We start from the raw sequence: 16,862 nt of genomic DNA on the forward strand, positions 1-16,862 counted from the left end.
AGTGTCTCTGTCATTGTTATTCTCATGCAGTTCACTATTTTTCTGTAAAATTTAAAACTGTTGTCACTCTTTGCACCAAGATAAACTAAAAAGTCGGAACACAATCAGACATAACAAATATTTTTATACCATAATGATATCTTTTAGATGGAATGGGGGAATGAACTGTTTGAAAGCCGAGTGTCCCTTTCTCAACAGAAAACCTTTTAGAATTGAGTGAGTGTTATTCTGAACTTCCCTCTCAGGTATGAAACAACTGACCTTATTTTGTATTGCGTATCATCTTGAGCAGTAATATTGTTTCTGCAAAAATGCAGTAGTAGGAGTAACAATAAATATCTGCTGAGATACTTTATTTTACCAAAAATTGGAGTTTTGAGAGAGGCTCATTTGACAAATATATATATTCAGGATATTTCTGTTTTCTAATTGTTGCCATGAGAAGATTTACTGCTGTGAAACAGTACATTTCTGCTAGACATGTACACTCCTGGAAATGGAAAAAAGAACACATTGACACCGGTGTGTCAGACCCACCATACTTGCTCCGGACGCTGCGAGAGGGCTGTACAAGCAATGATCACACGCACGGCACAGCGGACACACCAGGAACCGCGGTGTTGGCCGTCGAATGGCGCTAGCTGCGCAGCATTTGTGCACCGCCGCCGTCAGTGTCAGCCAGTTTGCCGTGGCATACGGAGCTCCATCGCAGTCTTTAACACTGGTAGCATGCCACGACAGCGTGGACGTGAACCGTATGAGCAGTTGACGGACTTTGAGCGAGGGCGTATAGTGGGCATGCGGGAGGCCGGGTGGACGTACCGCCGAATTGCTCAACACGTGGGGCGTGAGGTCTCCACAGTACATCGATCTTGTTGCCAGTGGTCGGCGGAAGGTGCACGTGCCCGTCGACCTGGGACCGGACCGCAGCGATGCACGGATGCACGCCAAGACCGTAGGATCCTACGCAGTGCCGTAGGGGACCGCACCGCCACTTCCCAGCAAATTAGGGACACTGTTGCTCCTGGGGTATCGGCGAGGACCATTCGCAACCGTCTCCATGAAGCTGGGCTACGGTCCCGCACACCGTTAGGCCGTCTTCCGCTCACGCCCCAACATCGTGCAGCCCGCCTCCAGTGGTGTCGCAACAGGCGTGAATGGAGGGACGAATGGAGACGTGTCGTCTTCAGCGATGAGAGTCGCTTCTGCCTTGGTGCCAATGATGGTCGTATGCGTGTTTGGCGCCGTGCAGGTGAGCGCCACAATCAGGACTGCATACGACCGAGGCACACAGGGCCAACACCCGGCATCATGGTGTGGGGAGCGATCTCCTACACTGGCCGTACACCACTGGTGATCGTCGAGGGGACACTGAATAGTGCACGGTACACCCAGACCATCATCGAACCCATCGTTCTACCATTCCTAGACCAGCAAGGGAACTTGCTGTTCCAACAGGACAATGCACGTCTGCATGTATCCCGTGCCACCCAACGTGCTCTAGAAGGTGTAAGTCAACTACCCTGGCCAGCAAGATCTCCGGATCTGTCCCCCATTGAGCATGTTTGGGACTGGATGAAGCGTCGTCTCACGCGGTCTGCACGTCCAGCACGAACGCTGGTCCAACTGAGGCGCCAGGTGGAAATGGCATGGCAAGCCGTTCCACAGGACTACATCCAGCATCTCTACGATCGTCACCATGGGAGAATAGCAGCCTGCATTGCTGCGAAAGGTGGATATACATTGTACTAGTGCCGACATTGTGCATGCTCTGTTGCCTGTGTCTATGTGCCTGTGGTTCTGTCAGTGTGATCATGTGATGTATCTGACCCCAGGAATGTATCAATAAAGTTTCCCCTTCCTGGGACAATGAATTCACGGTGTTCTTATTTCAATTTCCAGGAGTGTATGTTTCCAGGCCTTCAAATGTTTTTGTCTCATGAAGCGTAGTACGATGAACAGTGCAGTAACTATTAGTCTTGTCTACAATAACTGAGATTGATTTGTCTGTGAACATTTTCTGAATAACTTGTAAGACACTATTGTTTTCCAGAAGTGTAAGTGGCACACTGAATATGTTGTATCAAATAATGAACCCTTGGATTCAGCTCTGTTTTGTACCACTGAAATTTGTCCACGAACTTGCCCTTCTTCACTGGAAGCATGTCATCATCATCTTCATAACTGCTGTCAGTTGTCTTTCACGAATATGAAAGTAAGCAATGAGAGTGAGTTTATGGCACGTGAGAAGTCGAAGGATGAGAATAAAGAGGCACAGTGTTCTCATTGTACAAAGAAAGAGAAAACTCTACCACTCTCCATGAGAATTATGTTTTTTGTCAGACAGAAAGTGATTACACATTTTCAACACAATGCAGCAGTACAAAGCAAGCCACCATGACCACAAACTGCAGCTTCCGCCTGCTGAGTTACATTGAGGAACCAATAGTAATCCTACAAACCACATGGAGTCATGTGGTGTTACCTGGCATATGCTGGCTTGATAAATGTGGAGTCGGAGTGAGACGTTTGCATACAGGACATCACCAAGGTGTGATAGCAAATGGATGTTTCCATCTGCTGTGAAGGGATTGCATATGCTCTGTCATTGTGGCTTCGCAGTGTTTTGGAAAGCAGATAGCAAGAGGTGCTGCCTACAGTAAGAGTGCCCAGAAACAGCTGAAAGACGCAGAAAAAAGGTCATTGTCTTCTGTTCTGTTCTATTCTGTTCTGAGATTTGGTTCAGAGATGCTGTGATTAATGAGAGAATTGTTCACCCAATGTTGCAGTTGTTGAAATGTGAAATGTGTTTTATTCATCTGATAATGTACAGAATTTTGGAACATAAGTATGATGTACAAGAAACATGTCAGGGTCACAATTTATGTATTTAAAATTTTGTCAACTTTACAATATTACTGGTTGAAGGATTTATGTATTTAAAATTTGTCAAACTTACAATACTACTTATTGAAGAATTTATACAAGGTTCTTTTCAATTTTAGAATTTGCATCCACTATAACTGGCATACATTTTTATGTCATGCTAAGGATCCAACTTGTTACATTACAGCAACAAAATACAGAAGAGTTTTTTAAGAAACAGTTATGTCATTTTATAACTTTAACACTGCAAAAACTCTCTTCGAGCCCTTGACCTCTGTAGACGGAGAGGGGGTCACATGTCAAGAGTTTGTGGCGTTGCATAGCAGGTTCACTGCATCAAGAGATTCTCGAAAAGCGACCACACAAGAAGACAATTAAAGTAAAAATTGTCATCGATAGCATCAGGGTGACAAATCGTTAGCAAGGTAACGTATCTTCTGGGCTTATTCCAGATATGTAACCTAGCACTGTTATATTCCAAAATGTACAAGTCCGACATTAACACTCCTGGCACAATCAGGTCCTGTTGTATAGATACATTGTTAGTACTGGAGGTATGATGACTGTGCATGGCTATATGTCACCAGCAGCTAATGGGTTAACTATATTGCTGAATTACATTATTTTACAATACCAATGACTAAAGTTAAAATCTGATAGAGATTTGAGGAGATGGTGCCACTTACTCTTTTTACTGCTATGTCATGTACAATAATCCAAACTGTTAGCGAAGCCTGACATTGTCGGGAAGGAGACAGCAGTTTTAAAATAATTTAGCAAGTAAGTTTTTAATGTTAATCATATCAATGCCTAGACCATAATTTCTATTATACAATTACAGCACGATGACTAGTTTCAGTTGCTTTTTACAACTATCTTCTGATGAGGTGATAAAGAAGGAATGCAACTGGCCATTTTCCTCCTTTATTAAATGCATCTTGCAAGAATGTGATCTGGAGACAGTTGTAGGAATAAACCGAAACTAGTCATCGTGCTTTAACTGTATAATGGAAACTGCGGTCTAGGTGTTAAATTTTTTTTTTACATTAAAACATATTTATTTAAGAAATCCAAACTGTGTATGCAATGAATGAAACCTTTTGGCCAAACCTCTTCAGTTGCCTGTGAATTAAGTGCCAGCAGCATACGCTAATGTTGGTCCCACCATACAGGTCATGTACAATTGTTCGTCAATGTCTACATAGATACACCCCAAGCCACTGTACAGAGCATGGCAGAGGGTACCCGTTCCATTCACAAATAGACCGAGGAAAAACAACTGTCTATATGCCTCCATAAAAGACGTCATTTCTCATATCTTATTTTTTGTGGTCCTTACATGCAATGTATGGTGGTGGCAGTAGAACCGTTTGGCAGCCAGTTTCAATGTCGGTTCTCTAAATTTTCTCAGTAGTTGAGTTCCCCAAGCATCGCCATAACTCTTACCTGTTGTTTGAACCTATTGTGAACGAACCTCTGGATTGCTTTGATGTCTTCCTTCAGTCCAGCCTGATATGGATCCTAAACACTTGAACAGTACTCAATAATAGGTCGCACCAGCATCCCATATGTGATCTCCTTTACAGGTGAACCACTCTTTCCTAAAATTCTGCCAATAAACTGAAGTTGACCATTTGCCTTCCCACCATAGCTGTATCATGCTTGTTCTATTCATATCGCTTTGCAACATGATGCCCAGGTTTTTAAATGACTTGACTGTATCAAGCAGGGCACTAGTAATACTGTATCAGAAAATTACAGGTTTTTTCTTCCTACTCATATGCATTAAGGGGAGATGGGAGGTAATTTTTATCCCTATTCTGCCAATACTAGAGATGGGCAAAACTGTTCTTTTCAGATATCAGAACTGTTCACACCCTGAAATGAATTAGCTCTTTTTCATGACTCACCACTCATTTACAATAGAAAATAAATGGAAGGCACATTGCCCTTTAAACTTGGTTTATTCCAGTACTATACCTGTATTTTGATCTTATTTGATCCTATTTTGAAGTAACACAGATAATGAGTAAGAATTTTGTATTGTTTATTGAAATTTCCACGATATGACAAAGTTTTTGATTATTGATTTATTTTGCACTATCGTGGTTTTTTGGGTGATCGGAAAATGTTGTAACTTGAGATTTACATTAACAATATATTTGGCTATAATGTATTAAAATTTCATTAACCTCATACAAATACATCGCAAGCCATATATTTTTAAAGTGAACGTTTCCTTCCGAAGACGCCTAAAATCGCAAAATCCGTACCAGAAAAAGAAAAAAAAAAAAATATAAATTTGACTGTAAAACGAAGGTGCTGCATATAGCCTTACGCAGAATAAAACAAGGAAAATATTGGTGTATCACATTTTGCGATACGTTTATCGGTTCGCTCGTAATTAAAGCGTAAATTCGAGTGTCCATAATAAAAATCCTATAGTAAGAGGAGTCGTCAGGAACCTAATCTGATCAGTTTAAACAAATAAAAATAAAATAAAAACAAATGATGTATACATAACATAATAATGTAATATACATAGCGGTATTCCTACGAAGAACAATATCCAGTAGAGACGAACTCCGATGCAGAAGCACTGAGTCGAGCAGGTCGAGCCGCGAGCTGTATTACTGCGTGAGCTAAGACCGCAGAGACCAGAGTGACACCTGAGTTGCTTTGCTCAACGCTCTGGCTAGAGTCGAGAACGGTGGGGGGGAGCGGTGAACTCACCCGCTCTGAGACAAATCGTCCGTTCCCTTGCGAGCAGGTTGTTGCAAGTAGTTCCTATGTTATCCACTAGGTGGCTCTCTGTCCTGTTGCTCGCATCAACTGCCCAGAGGGCAGGACGTGCGACTGAAACGATCGCCGACAGAGTGCGATGCGAAGTTAAGCTGTGCCAGACACTGCACGTGGCAGACGACACACAGAGACGGCACGGCATATGTGAAACACAAAATCCAATGGGGCACTGCACAATGCAGGCAGCCAAGGTAGAAGCAGGGCAGAGGCCGGCGCTGGCTGTGTTGTGTGGCGTGCACTGTGCTGTGACCAGCAGAGGCGCTGCTGATATGCTCTCTCTCTCTCTCTCTCTCTCTCTCTCTCTCTCTCTCTCTCTCTCTCTCTCTCTCTCTCTCTCTCTGCCTTGAGAACGTTTGGAGCTACCGTTCTTTTTTTCTGAATCACTGATTGTTCACTCCTTTGAAAGATTCCAACTCTATGAATCAGTTCAAGAGCGGATCCCCCATCTCTAGCCAATACTATTCCACCCTTTGCATAGGTACACTTTTCAAAAGAACTATAAATGTTAAAACAGTGAAATTTTTACTGAATGTATGTAACATACATGCCTGCATTTGCAGTGAAAGGAACAAAATACCTCTTATGGATGTGAAGAAATTTTTTTATTCTTTCACTAATAAAATTTCACATTTTAAAAATACTTTAATTATTATAAAACAGTGTCTGTTAAGTTGGTGTTCTCAATTTACTTGTGATTACTTATTACCATCCTGAGTACATATTTCATATTTCTAACCCAGTTAGTTTAGAAAATAATTGTACCTGAAACTCAAAAAAATGTAGTTCTGAGAAAAAACGAGTTAATAAATGATAATTGATTGAAACCCTCAGCTGCTGACAGGTGTTGTTGATATACCTCGATGGGGACAGCTGAAAATGTGTGCCCTGACGAGGACTTGAACCCGGGATCTCCTACTTGCATGGCAGATGCTCTATCCATCTGAGCCACCTAGGACAAAGATGAATAGCGCGACTGCAGGGACTTATCCCTTGCACACTTCCCGTAAGACCCACATTCCCAGCTGTCCACAATCTACATATGTAATGTACGTAATAGATATTTGCCCATTAAGGTATATCAACAACACCTGTCAGCAGCTGAGGGTTTCAATCAATTATCATTTATTAATTTTTTTTTTCAAAACACAGCCATGGCTCCCCTTGGATTGGAGCAGTTGACAGGGCACCCCATGGAATCTCATGAAGGTATTTATGTGGGTGTCCAGAGCACAAATTGCAGCAATTCTATCGCTAGGAGACTTAGCAACCCTCTGTTCATCAGGAACCTTTCCCTGTTGGAAGACCTTGATGTACTTCAGAAATCACTGTGGCTGTTAGAGGTCCAACGCCATTAGCGACATCCTTCAGTGGAGCACCACATTGCCTTTAAGTGGCTCTCTGCCCGTTTCCGCTAACTAATAAAATGACAGAAACAAGAATGGTGGTGTGACGACACTCGCCTGCTTTGTTTCTTCGTATGTTGTCCTTGGTGTTGACGTACTGCATTGATACACTGACTGAAAAATGGGTTGTGGAAGTGCAACTACTGTCCACTTTAAAGGATGTAGCAGTCAGATGCACAGTTGCGTTTCACAGTCTTTTTCTTTCACTATTCACAACCCCCCCCCCCCACCCCACCCCCCATATTACACAGTTATATGGCCAGTGCACTATTGTTTAACTTCCGATAAGCCTCATTAGTGGGTTGCTGGTGAACGTCCACATACTGCTACAATAGTTTACTATTGAATATCTTCCAGCAGTAAAAACCTAACCGCGAAGTTCTCAGTTCTTGAAGTATGTAAAGGTACATATGAAGCAGACACTGCCATTGTTTTTACATATGGCCTAATAGTTTAACATTTATTCCACAGTTAAGTTGAAGCATTGTTGTTGTTCTTCCCAACACAGGTTTCTCATCTGAAACTCGGCCATGGACTGACTGTCTCAGGACCAAAAATTGGGCCCTTGCGTATTGGCACAATAATAGGCGCTGAAACTACACAGTGTTCAAAGTTAAATTTACAGAAATTACAATTAAAACTTAACTCATTAAACTAACTGCATACATCAAAAAATTCGATCCTTTTTACAATTTCTTCTACTACAAGGTTTAGGCAAATTTATTTGTTTAAATGATGAAATTAACATATATTGCTACATAAACAATACTCTTGACAAAACTGTTAAATACTTTGGAATTAATGAATGCCGGTTTTGCTAACATGTTTTCGAATAGAGCCAAATAAATACTTTAAGAATACTACGTATTAGTTCGTCTTCCAAATGTTTATAATTAGTACAGAATTTATATTTGTTTATATGTCAACAATAGAATTTAAGTTACAAAACAATTACTGATTTCACTCTATAACAAAAGATACTAACTAGGAATAGTCAAAATAAATTAGAAAATCAATTACATCCTTAAAACTAAGCGCAGAATTAGATCTGGTGTTATATTCTTTAAAACTGAGGTCCAGCCTTTCTCTTACGTGAAAATGCAGATTATATTTACATATATTAATGGTAATTAGTTAAAAGTTAAAGAAACGAATTCAAGGAGGCAGATGGCAAAACAAGAAGGGAAGTAAATTATCCCAGCTTGCTTCGTCACATTGGGAATGGCATATCACCACCTTTGGACCGTGTACCCCCTTCTTTCCGAGGTTGCACAGAGGTTTAACACCTTCATGGACACCAGTCCCCCACAAGTACACCTGGTGCCTCCCTGAATTGTGATTTTGCTGTGAATTTTGCACTGGTCTTTGCGTATGAGTTTTATCAGCTTGCATTTCATGTCCTCATATGGCAAGTGGTGCAAATTCTCTTACTTTTCAGTTCACATCATCTAGAGTCAAATAATGCTGTATTTAGTGAATGAGAAACTTCAGTGCCCTAGCCCTTTTGCCATGACATGGCTCCAAAGCTAGACTGCATCCACAGCCAATGTGATGTCTCTGCCATTTTCAACCATATCTGGAGGAAGGGTGAGTTCCCATCTCAGTGGCAAGAAAGTGTGATTGTCCCGGTACTGAAACCGGGTAAACACCCCCTTGAGATAAACAGCTATCGCCCAATTAATCTTACTAATGTTTTCAGCAAGTTGCTCACACGGATGGTGAGCTGGTAGTTGTGTTGGCGCTTTGAGCCTTGTGGTCTTTCGGCTCTGACCAATGGTGATTTTCGTCATGGCTGTAGTCCTTTGGCCCCCCATTCTCTTGTATATGGGAGAAGTCCCAACCTGAACCCAGAAAGTATCCGGAATTCAATGTGTGAGTTTTGAGGTTTTCTCCTTTGGCTTTTACCTGTCACTTCCTCCCACAGGGTGTATACGACCCGGGAGATCCGGGAAAAAACTGGGAATTTTTTCATCCGGAAGAAAACCGGGAAAAACCCGGGAATTGTTTAGAATTACGAGAATTTTTTTTGTTTTGTTTTAGTTTTCAGTTAAATTTTTGTGCTTTTGATTGATAAGAACCGATACTCTAATAAAGGATATTACTGTACCCCGCTACTGCAGAATAATACTGCAGTAACAAAACGTGAACGACAAAAAACGAAAATAAGGAAATGCGCCACATACAATATAGTGCTCATATAAGCGTCTGCCAACAGCAAAGTTTGTCAAAGGCTTTAGGAAGACTGTGTAATGCTTCATAACAACAAAGTGTCTCCGATGAGCCTGACGTGACAACTGTTTAAATTAGATTCGTTTGGGCGCAGTTGAGTCGCGTATGAGTAGTGCCTTCTCCCGCTTCTGGTTACAGAGGTGTGGCTGCGCGCCACTACCTAATATTGCCTCAGTTCGGAAATACAGTAAATCTGGGGCTGATGCATAGAGCAATCTGAGTTGTGGTGAGGAGGTGTGTCGTCTCGACGTGACCTGGGCATACCTTCAGTGATTTTATTGTTTCCCCTTCGTTTATTGCTTTCACGTTAAATGAAAAGAAAACGGATTTTCGTGACCGGGAGCTATCAAATGAATTAAAATACGTTCGCATAATTACGGAAGGCTAAAATAGGTTATTAGTTTCAGATTTTATTTCCTCCTTTCTGACAGTCAAGCATTAATCGCCTTGTAGAACAAGGAAGTTATTTCTGAAGGTTTGGCTTTTATTAATCTTTTCTGCTGAGGCAGTCAATTTATTTGAAACGAAGTGTTTAGTTTCACACTATTGGCTAGTTTCAACTGTTCACTGTATTTCAAGTACACTTATGGCATTATGCCATAATAAAGAACCGAACATGAGGTAATGCGGTACTGGTGCTCCAAGAAAATTTACATCCGAATCTGGACAAACGAATGTGCACTTTAAGCCGAATTATGCATTTTAATATGGTTCACAAAATTCCGATGCTCTTGAAGTATCGTCTGATGTCTTGTTTCTTTTATGACATAATGTACGATATTTTAATGTTTTGCATGTACAAACATACGGGGTTCCTGTGTCATCGTAGCTGCGCGAGCGCGGTGACGCCTTTTATCTGGGTCTCTCTTTCAACTACTGAAACGAACCTATTTCTAACAGGTCGCGGGAAAACATTGCGAATGGTGGTTTGAAAAGCGTTACATTCAAAGCAACTTTTACGCACGATGAACTATGTGCGAGAATGTACAATGAATTTCTTAAATCACAAAGCGTTTGACTCTCATTTAAAATTCAACTCTTTGAGTAGGACCGTTTAGAAGTATTTCGAGCCCAGAAAATCATACATTTAGGTCGTTATTAAAAATTTTACTGGCACATTTGTGTGATGTGTCTTAAAGTTTCAGACGCACAAAGATGATCAACATAATATGAGCAAGCTTAGCTTCTCTTGCAGCTTATTAATCTTCAAGACCAATATTATATTTGAATGCTATGTATATTAATTTAAACCATTAACTTTTCTTATTTGTGTGTTCACGCTACTTATGAGTGATGTTGTTATTGGCTGACTACATGACGTGTCGTGTGCTGTCATCAGCTGGCGAGATCACAAGATCACGTGACATGAGCTATGACTGGCTTACAAAAGCGCAGTGCAATCTCGATTTCAATGCTTCGGAAAGTAACATTCGGTGTTTGGTGGAATCCGAATTTATACCTTCGTAATACGAACATATGCATTGCTGCACATGAAAGGTCTTTCAAAACGTTTTTTTTACACCCCCCTCCCCCCCAAGTTTCGTTTTCTAAAGTGCCAGGAAGTTCTACGTCGGTGTATGAAACCATAAACAATCAAAGGATTGATGAGTTTTACAGTGGCAAGGAAGCGTGTACTGTCACTTAACACGGAAAAAGTGTATTTTGATCCAGGAGAAACTGTATTTTTAACCAGGAAATCCGGGAAAACTCCGGGAATTTTTTTTCCTGGTACACGTATACACCCTGTCCCAGCTCCCACTGTCTCTTTTCCCTTTCTGCCTATCTAATTCAGAATAGGCCATTTTTAATTCTGCTATTCTTATGGCAAACTAAAAAGCACTACAATGCACTTAAACTGTAATAAAGTAACTATCAGTAAAAACTTATTTTTCGGTGAGTTGTGCAACTAACTTCCAGGCATTAGACAGACGTGAAATAACATTATCAAAGTTCATTGAATGTAGGTAGTACAAGACATGATGAGAATGAAAACTATAAAAGCACGATATTTAACAACTTGTAAACCAATGCTATCAGGAAATTATTTAAAGCCTGTAGAGAGTCCAAAACAACACATAGCAATTAGAGGTGTGTGGAAGTTAACACAGATTGTAAACACACCGATTTTCACTTAACATAGATTTTAAACAACGGAAAGTTGAGCCAACATGGAGAATTCGAGCTGCAGCAGATAGGAGATGGCAGCTGCAACTGATGGACACTTCACGTACATTTCATCAATAAGCGTATGATAAATCTGATTAACGGTGTTACCATCTGGGGAAGTGCAGGTTCCTGTGTGTATCCATTTGTGGGAGAAGGTTGTTGAGTTCACCACGAGATTCTGGCTTAGCACAGAGCTGACTAGACACAGGCCATTGGAATTTATTTTCCCACGTATGCTCTTGCTCCTGATTGCCGACCTAGACGTTCCTTCCTGGCCCACTTTGGCATTGAAATCTCCCAAAATGACCGTAGTATGGTACAAAACACAGGAGCAGACATGTACAGGGCATCTGAATTGGAGTCACCGAGTAAATGAGAAGCCGGTCAATTTCTAAAAATGAGCGCTGAAGGCTTTATTTGTGAGAAGGGGCCTATATTTGAGGCATGTAGGGAAGCAACAACTGGCTGAAGAGGCGGCCACTTAAGACCAAAATGTATGTGATGGCTTGGAGGAGTGGCAGAGGACTGTGTCAGCTGGTCAGGTGTTGTTGAGCAGGAGAGAGTAGCGCCTTTGCGCAGTCCCCTGCTTGCCTATGTCCGAGGCACCACATGATCCCCCAACACAACCCTATTGGCCAAGGAGGCTGAACCTTGTTCAGCAATTCTTACTGTGAGAACCTTAACAGGCTGAAGTCATGGGTGGACTGTGAGTGGCCTGCCCAGTAGCCAAGCAAAGAATTAACGAGTCTCAAAAAATATTTTTAAAAAAATCTACTGTCTTTACCCTCTCCAAGCAGGTGGCCATATCACTTTCCTTTCTAGTTCTTCATAAAATCTACTTTTCTCCTTCTTGGTGCTTACATTTGTTGGTGCAAACACATTAGCAAGTATTACAACTCCGCACTTATGCCTTATAGTGAGAAATGATATCTTTTTGCTGTCTGCGCTGGAGTCTTTCACTTTCTTTACCAGGCCTTCCATTCTCTTCACATCCTCCACAAAATATTATTGATTTATTCACTCACCTTCTACAGCAAGTAAAAAGAAAAAAAATGGCTTCTAGGAGGGTGAAGTAGGGAATGGAACATCTTTTATAGATTGGTGAACATAAACCATGTTAAAAATTATTAAATCTGTTGCATAATGAGCATGTATGTGCAGTAATAGTGTGATGCATAGATTCGAACTCGTGCCCGTGCTCCTTTGCACATACCAGTCGGCAGTGATGCTGTGCGTGTCCCTATGTCATGCACTGGGACTGGGACACATCAGAAGCTATGCTTATGTGAACAGGCAGACATGTGAGGGGACAGCTGATGTTACTACACTTACAGTAGCTTGCTTACTCCCATCACTAGTCATAACAAAGATACTGAGATGCAATAATAGCTAGTTTTATACTAAAATCATTTATATTTTTACGTGTATCAATTTCTAAATTTATCAGCTAACACGTAGAAAGTAAAGTAGTATGATAACTAAGTGCCTCAGAAATGGCAAGGAAGGTAGATTTCCAGTCCCTTGCCTGAAGGCTTGGCAGTGTGCAGCTGTTTGTGGTCTGACCAACTGCAGAAACAGAACACTGGTAAAGCACCCATTCACAGGCTGACCATAACTGCTGTCAACAACAGATCAGATGCAGCTGTGAGTCCACAAGTGGAAATGAAAAACTACAGGAAGTTGAGTAGGGCAAGCCAGAATGAGAGATAATCTCACTAAGAAAAAAATCTGGATAACTGTGAGTAGGTCTGGTGCACCAAGGGTTCCGGGCAAATTTAATTGCGTATATAAATGATCCATTCATCCTGGGAATCGAGAATTTTGGTGATTTTTACCTGTTATCAGTATTGGTACTGGCAAGTCATCAAAATATGTGACATAAATGGCTGTGTGTTTCGATTGCATTGATGTAGAAACTTAAATTTTTCACATCACCAAGGAATCATAGACCTTAGTATTTGACATAAATGTGAACCTGATATGTTAAAAGTCCCTGAGAAAAAGTATCATTGACAGTGAGACACATGGACAACAAGGCTATTCTGTAAGGTTTCCATTTTTAGTGATTGAGGCACAGAATTTTAAACATAAAACAAAAACTGACTTTAACAAATGTATGCAGAAAGAAATGGTATTCTCCGCGTTTACATGCTTGTGTAGTTATAATCTGCTGATCAGTGTTCAAATTGTGATGCTAACAATAAATGAAATAATAAGTGTGTGTGTTCAGTTTTATATCATGTCAGTTAGGAAAATGTCAAAGTTATGTATTTGTTGCTGTTATGTTTTTTCAATAAATTTCATGCCACATGCACTTTCCAAATTTTTGGTTGAATGCTTTCATATTATGTATCCCTCTGAGTTGCAGTGTCTTAGAAGTTATGCAATATCAATGTTCTAAGCACTGATGTAAATAAATAATTATTATTTTACTACATTGTACAAGTTTTATTGTTATGTGTATGTGGTGGGTGGGGGGAGGGGGGAGGAGGGGTGGCGGCACAGTAACAAACTGTGTGACCCCTCAGTACCCAACTGTGGATCCATATGTCTTGATGGGGTGTCCCTGAATACTCTTGTCTGCCTGTAGATTTCTGCCCATGGCCTTCAGAGCAGTGAAGTGTTATATTTCACTGTCAAAATCTAGCCACATCTATATCTAAGCTGGTTGCTTCACAGCATTCAACATGGAAAAAAGCATAGCCAGCCTTCACACTAGTGACCATGTTCCCAGCTTCCCACCACTGGTACTCAACAGAATTTGCAGGTTTGTCTATTATGACAGTCTTTTTTGTTGTCTATGTATATTATTTAGTGATAACTGTTCAACATAAACTTACAGTTGTGAGACTTTATGTTGTTTCATTTCATCAAAAATGATTGACTTGTGATAATTTCCCCAAAAAATGTGTGTGTGTGTGTGTGTGTGTGTTACATAAATGTGACGAAGTTAGTTAAATGTTAGGTTATTTAAATTTTTCAATGAAATATTGTTTTTTTGTACATGGTTTAACTGCCACCCTGGTTTATTGGTTTACTGCTGTCTTTGCGGGCATTGCATGTGAAGGTACTTGAATTTTTCAGCTATTTTAATGTAGATAGTAGTTTCTGTCATCATACCTTTCTTCTGCAAGCTTTGGTCCTTGGACAGGTTGCGATATTCAGTGTCGACTCGCTGCACAATGACATGCATCACCCTGGTCTCTCAGATTCCTTGGGTGTGCAGACTAGTACCTTAACTCAATGGTATTGTTGTTGCAGCAGTATAGGGGGGGGGGGGGGGGCGGGGTGTGTGCATGTTAGCTCAAATGGTAATATGCCTCCCGTTCCTGTTTGGACACTGTATCATTAATGTTGTCGAGGATCTGCCAGGTTGACTTGCGGTGCAGAATCTCCTTAATATCTGGTATTCCATGCAAAGTCAGTTCTTGCCACTCAGCACTAACCACATCTACACAGGAAGGGCATTCCCAGAGAGTGTGCTCTGGAGTGCCTTCTTCTCCGTAGGCAAATTAATTCGTTTTCTTACTTATGATCAGTGCAAGTATGTGGTATATAGACCTAGGCCCATCATAAAGAGTGTTAGCTCTCGTGATGGGTTCAGTTGTTGTAATCAAATCCTTTGTTTGATGTTTGGGTAGAAGTTGTAGGTTTGTCATCCTTTTAGGCATCATTCCAGCTTCCCTGCCAGAGGTAGCAGCCCTGGTTTCTTAATTGTTTTCAGTCAGTGACTTAAACTTCTATGAGATTCTGAACTTGGTGGAAGTCATTCCTCTTCAACCAGTACCTAACTGTTTTCTTCAGTATATGTAGGTCAAATGAACATATTCCAGGGATTATTTGAGGTGTCTCCACAGATACATTGGCCAAACCTCCTGACTGAGGAGTGCTTCTCAATGTACTTTGTATATTGCTTGTACTAGTGTTATTAGTTACAGCCTATGACACCAGACACTAGAAAAATAACCCCAAATTGCAGTTAAAAAAGGCTGTTATAACAAGAGTCATCCAGAAAATAAAGAACATTTTGGCATAACTAAATAAGAATGTAGGATATCAACACAAAATTTTGTAAATAAAGTTACAGTGCCTTATTCTATTATTCAGTGTGGTCGTCATGACTGTTAAGGCGATCAGTTTTTTCAATTCCCATGTTGTACTCTTCTACTGTCAAAGATTTGAGCCAGGATATCACTGCTTGTTTGAGGTCTTCACCATTTGCGAAATGTTTTCCACCCAAAACTTCCTTTAGCTTTGGGAATAAGTGAAAATCACTTGGTGCCAAATTGAGGCTTTAAGGAGGATGTCCTACAATTTCCCACTTAAGATGTTGAAGTTCTTGCTGTGTTTGAGCTGATGCGTGAGGTCACACATTGTCATGTTACATCTTTGTTGACAACATTTCATTTCACTAAAGACTCATTCATTGCAATATCACCATAAACACTCTTTATTTGCCTATAAATTTCGAGAGGCCAAGCATTTTGTGCCTTCAGAAAATTAATGACACTTTGCGCTTCACATTTGGTGGGATTTTCAATGGCGCCACTATTTCGAAAGTCGTGACCACTTGCAACAAAACTTGACCCACACTGAGATGGGCGAAGGAGCTAACTGGCATGCTTGTGATCATGATAGTGGGATATCAACTCTGAGTGTGATACACAATCATTCTTGACTTTCTTGATGGCCCTTGTACAATCATAGTGCTTGTGTCGGCACTTTATAGTTGAACCTGCATGACATTATTATTTTTTGCATCAAATTTTTGTGTCTCTCTTATTCACTTCCTTTATATGACTGCTGAAAATGAATTGCTCGCCCAAAAAGAAACCTAAATACTGTTTTTCTGTTTGTGAGACTATTATTAAATCACATTAGTGGGTGCTACTGATAAAGATGGGCCTCTTCAAAAATTGCATTAAAACCTGTTTCAGATTGCTTCTTGAGCTACCCTAACAAGGATCAATATATCATTGGCATATCTCACTAGACCCAGGCTGATTGATTTTCTTGCTACTTTCCTAGGCACAGTGAAAAATCAAGTTATGAAAGGTGAATGATACATATGATACAGTTAAATGATAAAATTGCAACAGGACAGAATGGCTTTGTCAGTCCTTACTTTTCTATAAAAGGTGAAGAAATTATACCTAGTTTGAGACCTGTTGATTCCTTCTGCAAGAAGAAGTGTGTTTCTATAGCTGTATGTTCATATAGTTTGAAAAAGAGTGGCATGTCACTCAGACCTCAGATTGAGGGGGAGCCGTCTGTTCTGAGGACAAGTCTCCTTTTCTTCTCATGTCTCATCCTCTTAATTAATCTTTACTTCTCACTATGATGTTCTGCCATCTCTAGACTGAAGCTGACACAGTG

The sequence above is a fragment of the Schistocerca cancellata genome, chromosome 7 (genome assembly GCF_023864275.1).
Source record: "Schistocerca cancellata isolate TAMUIC-IGC-003103 chromosome 7, iqSchCanc2.1, whole genome shotgun sequence".
Lineage (NCBI taxonomy): Eukaryota > Metazoa > Arthropoda > Insecta > Orthoptera > Acrididae > Schistocerca > Schistocerca cancellata.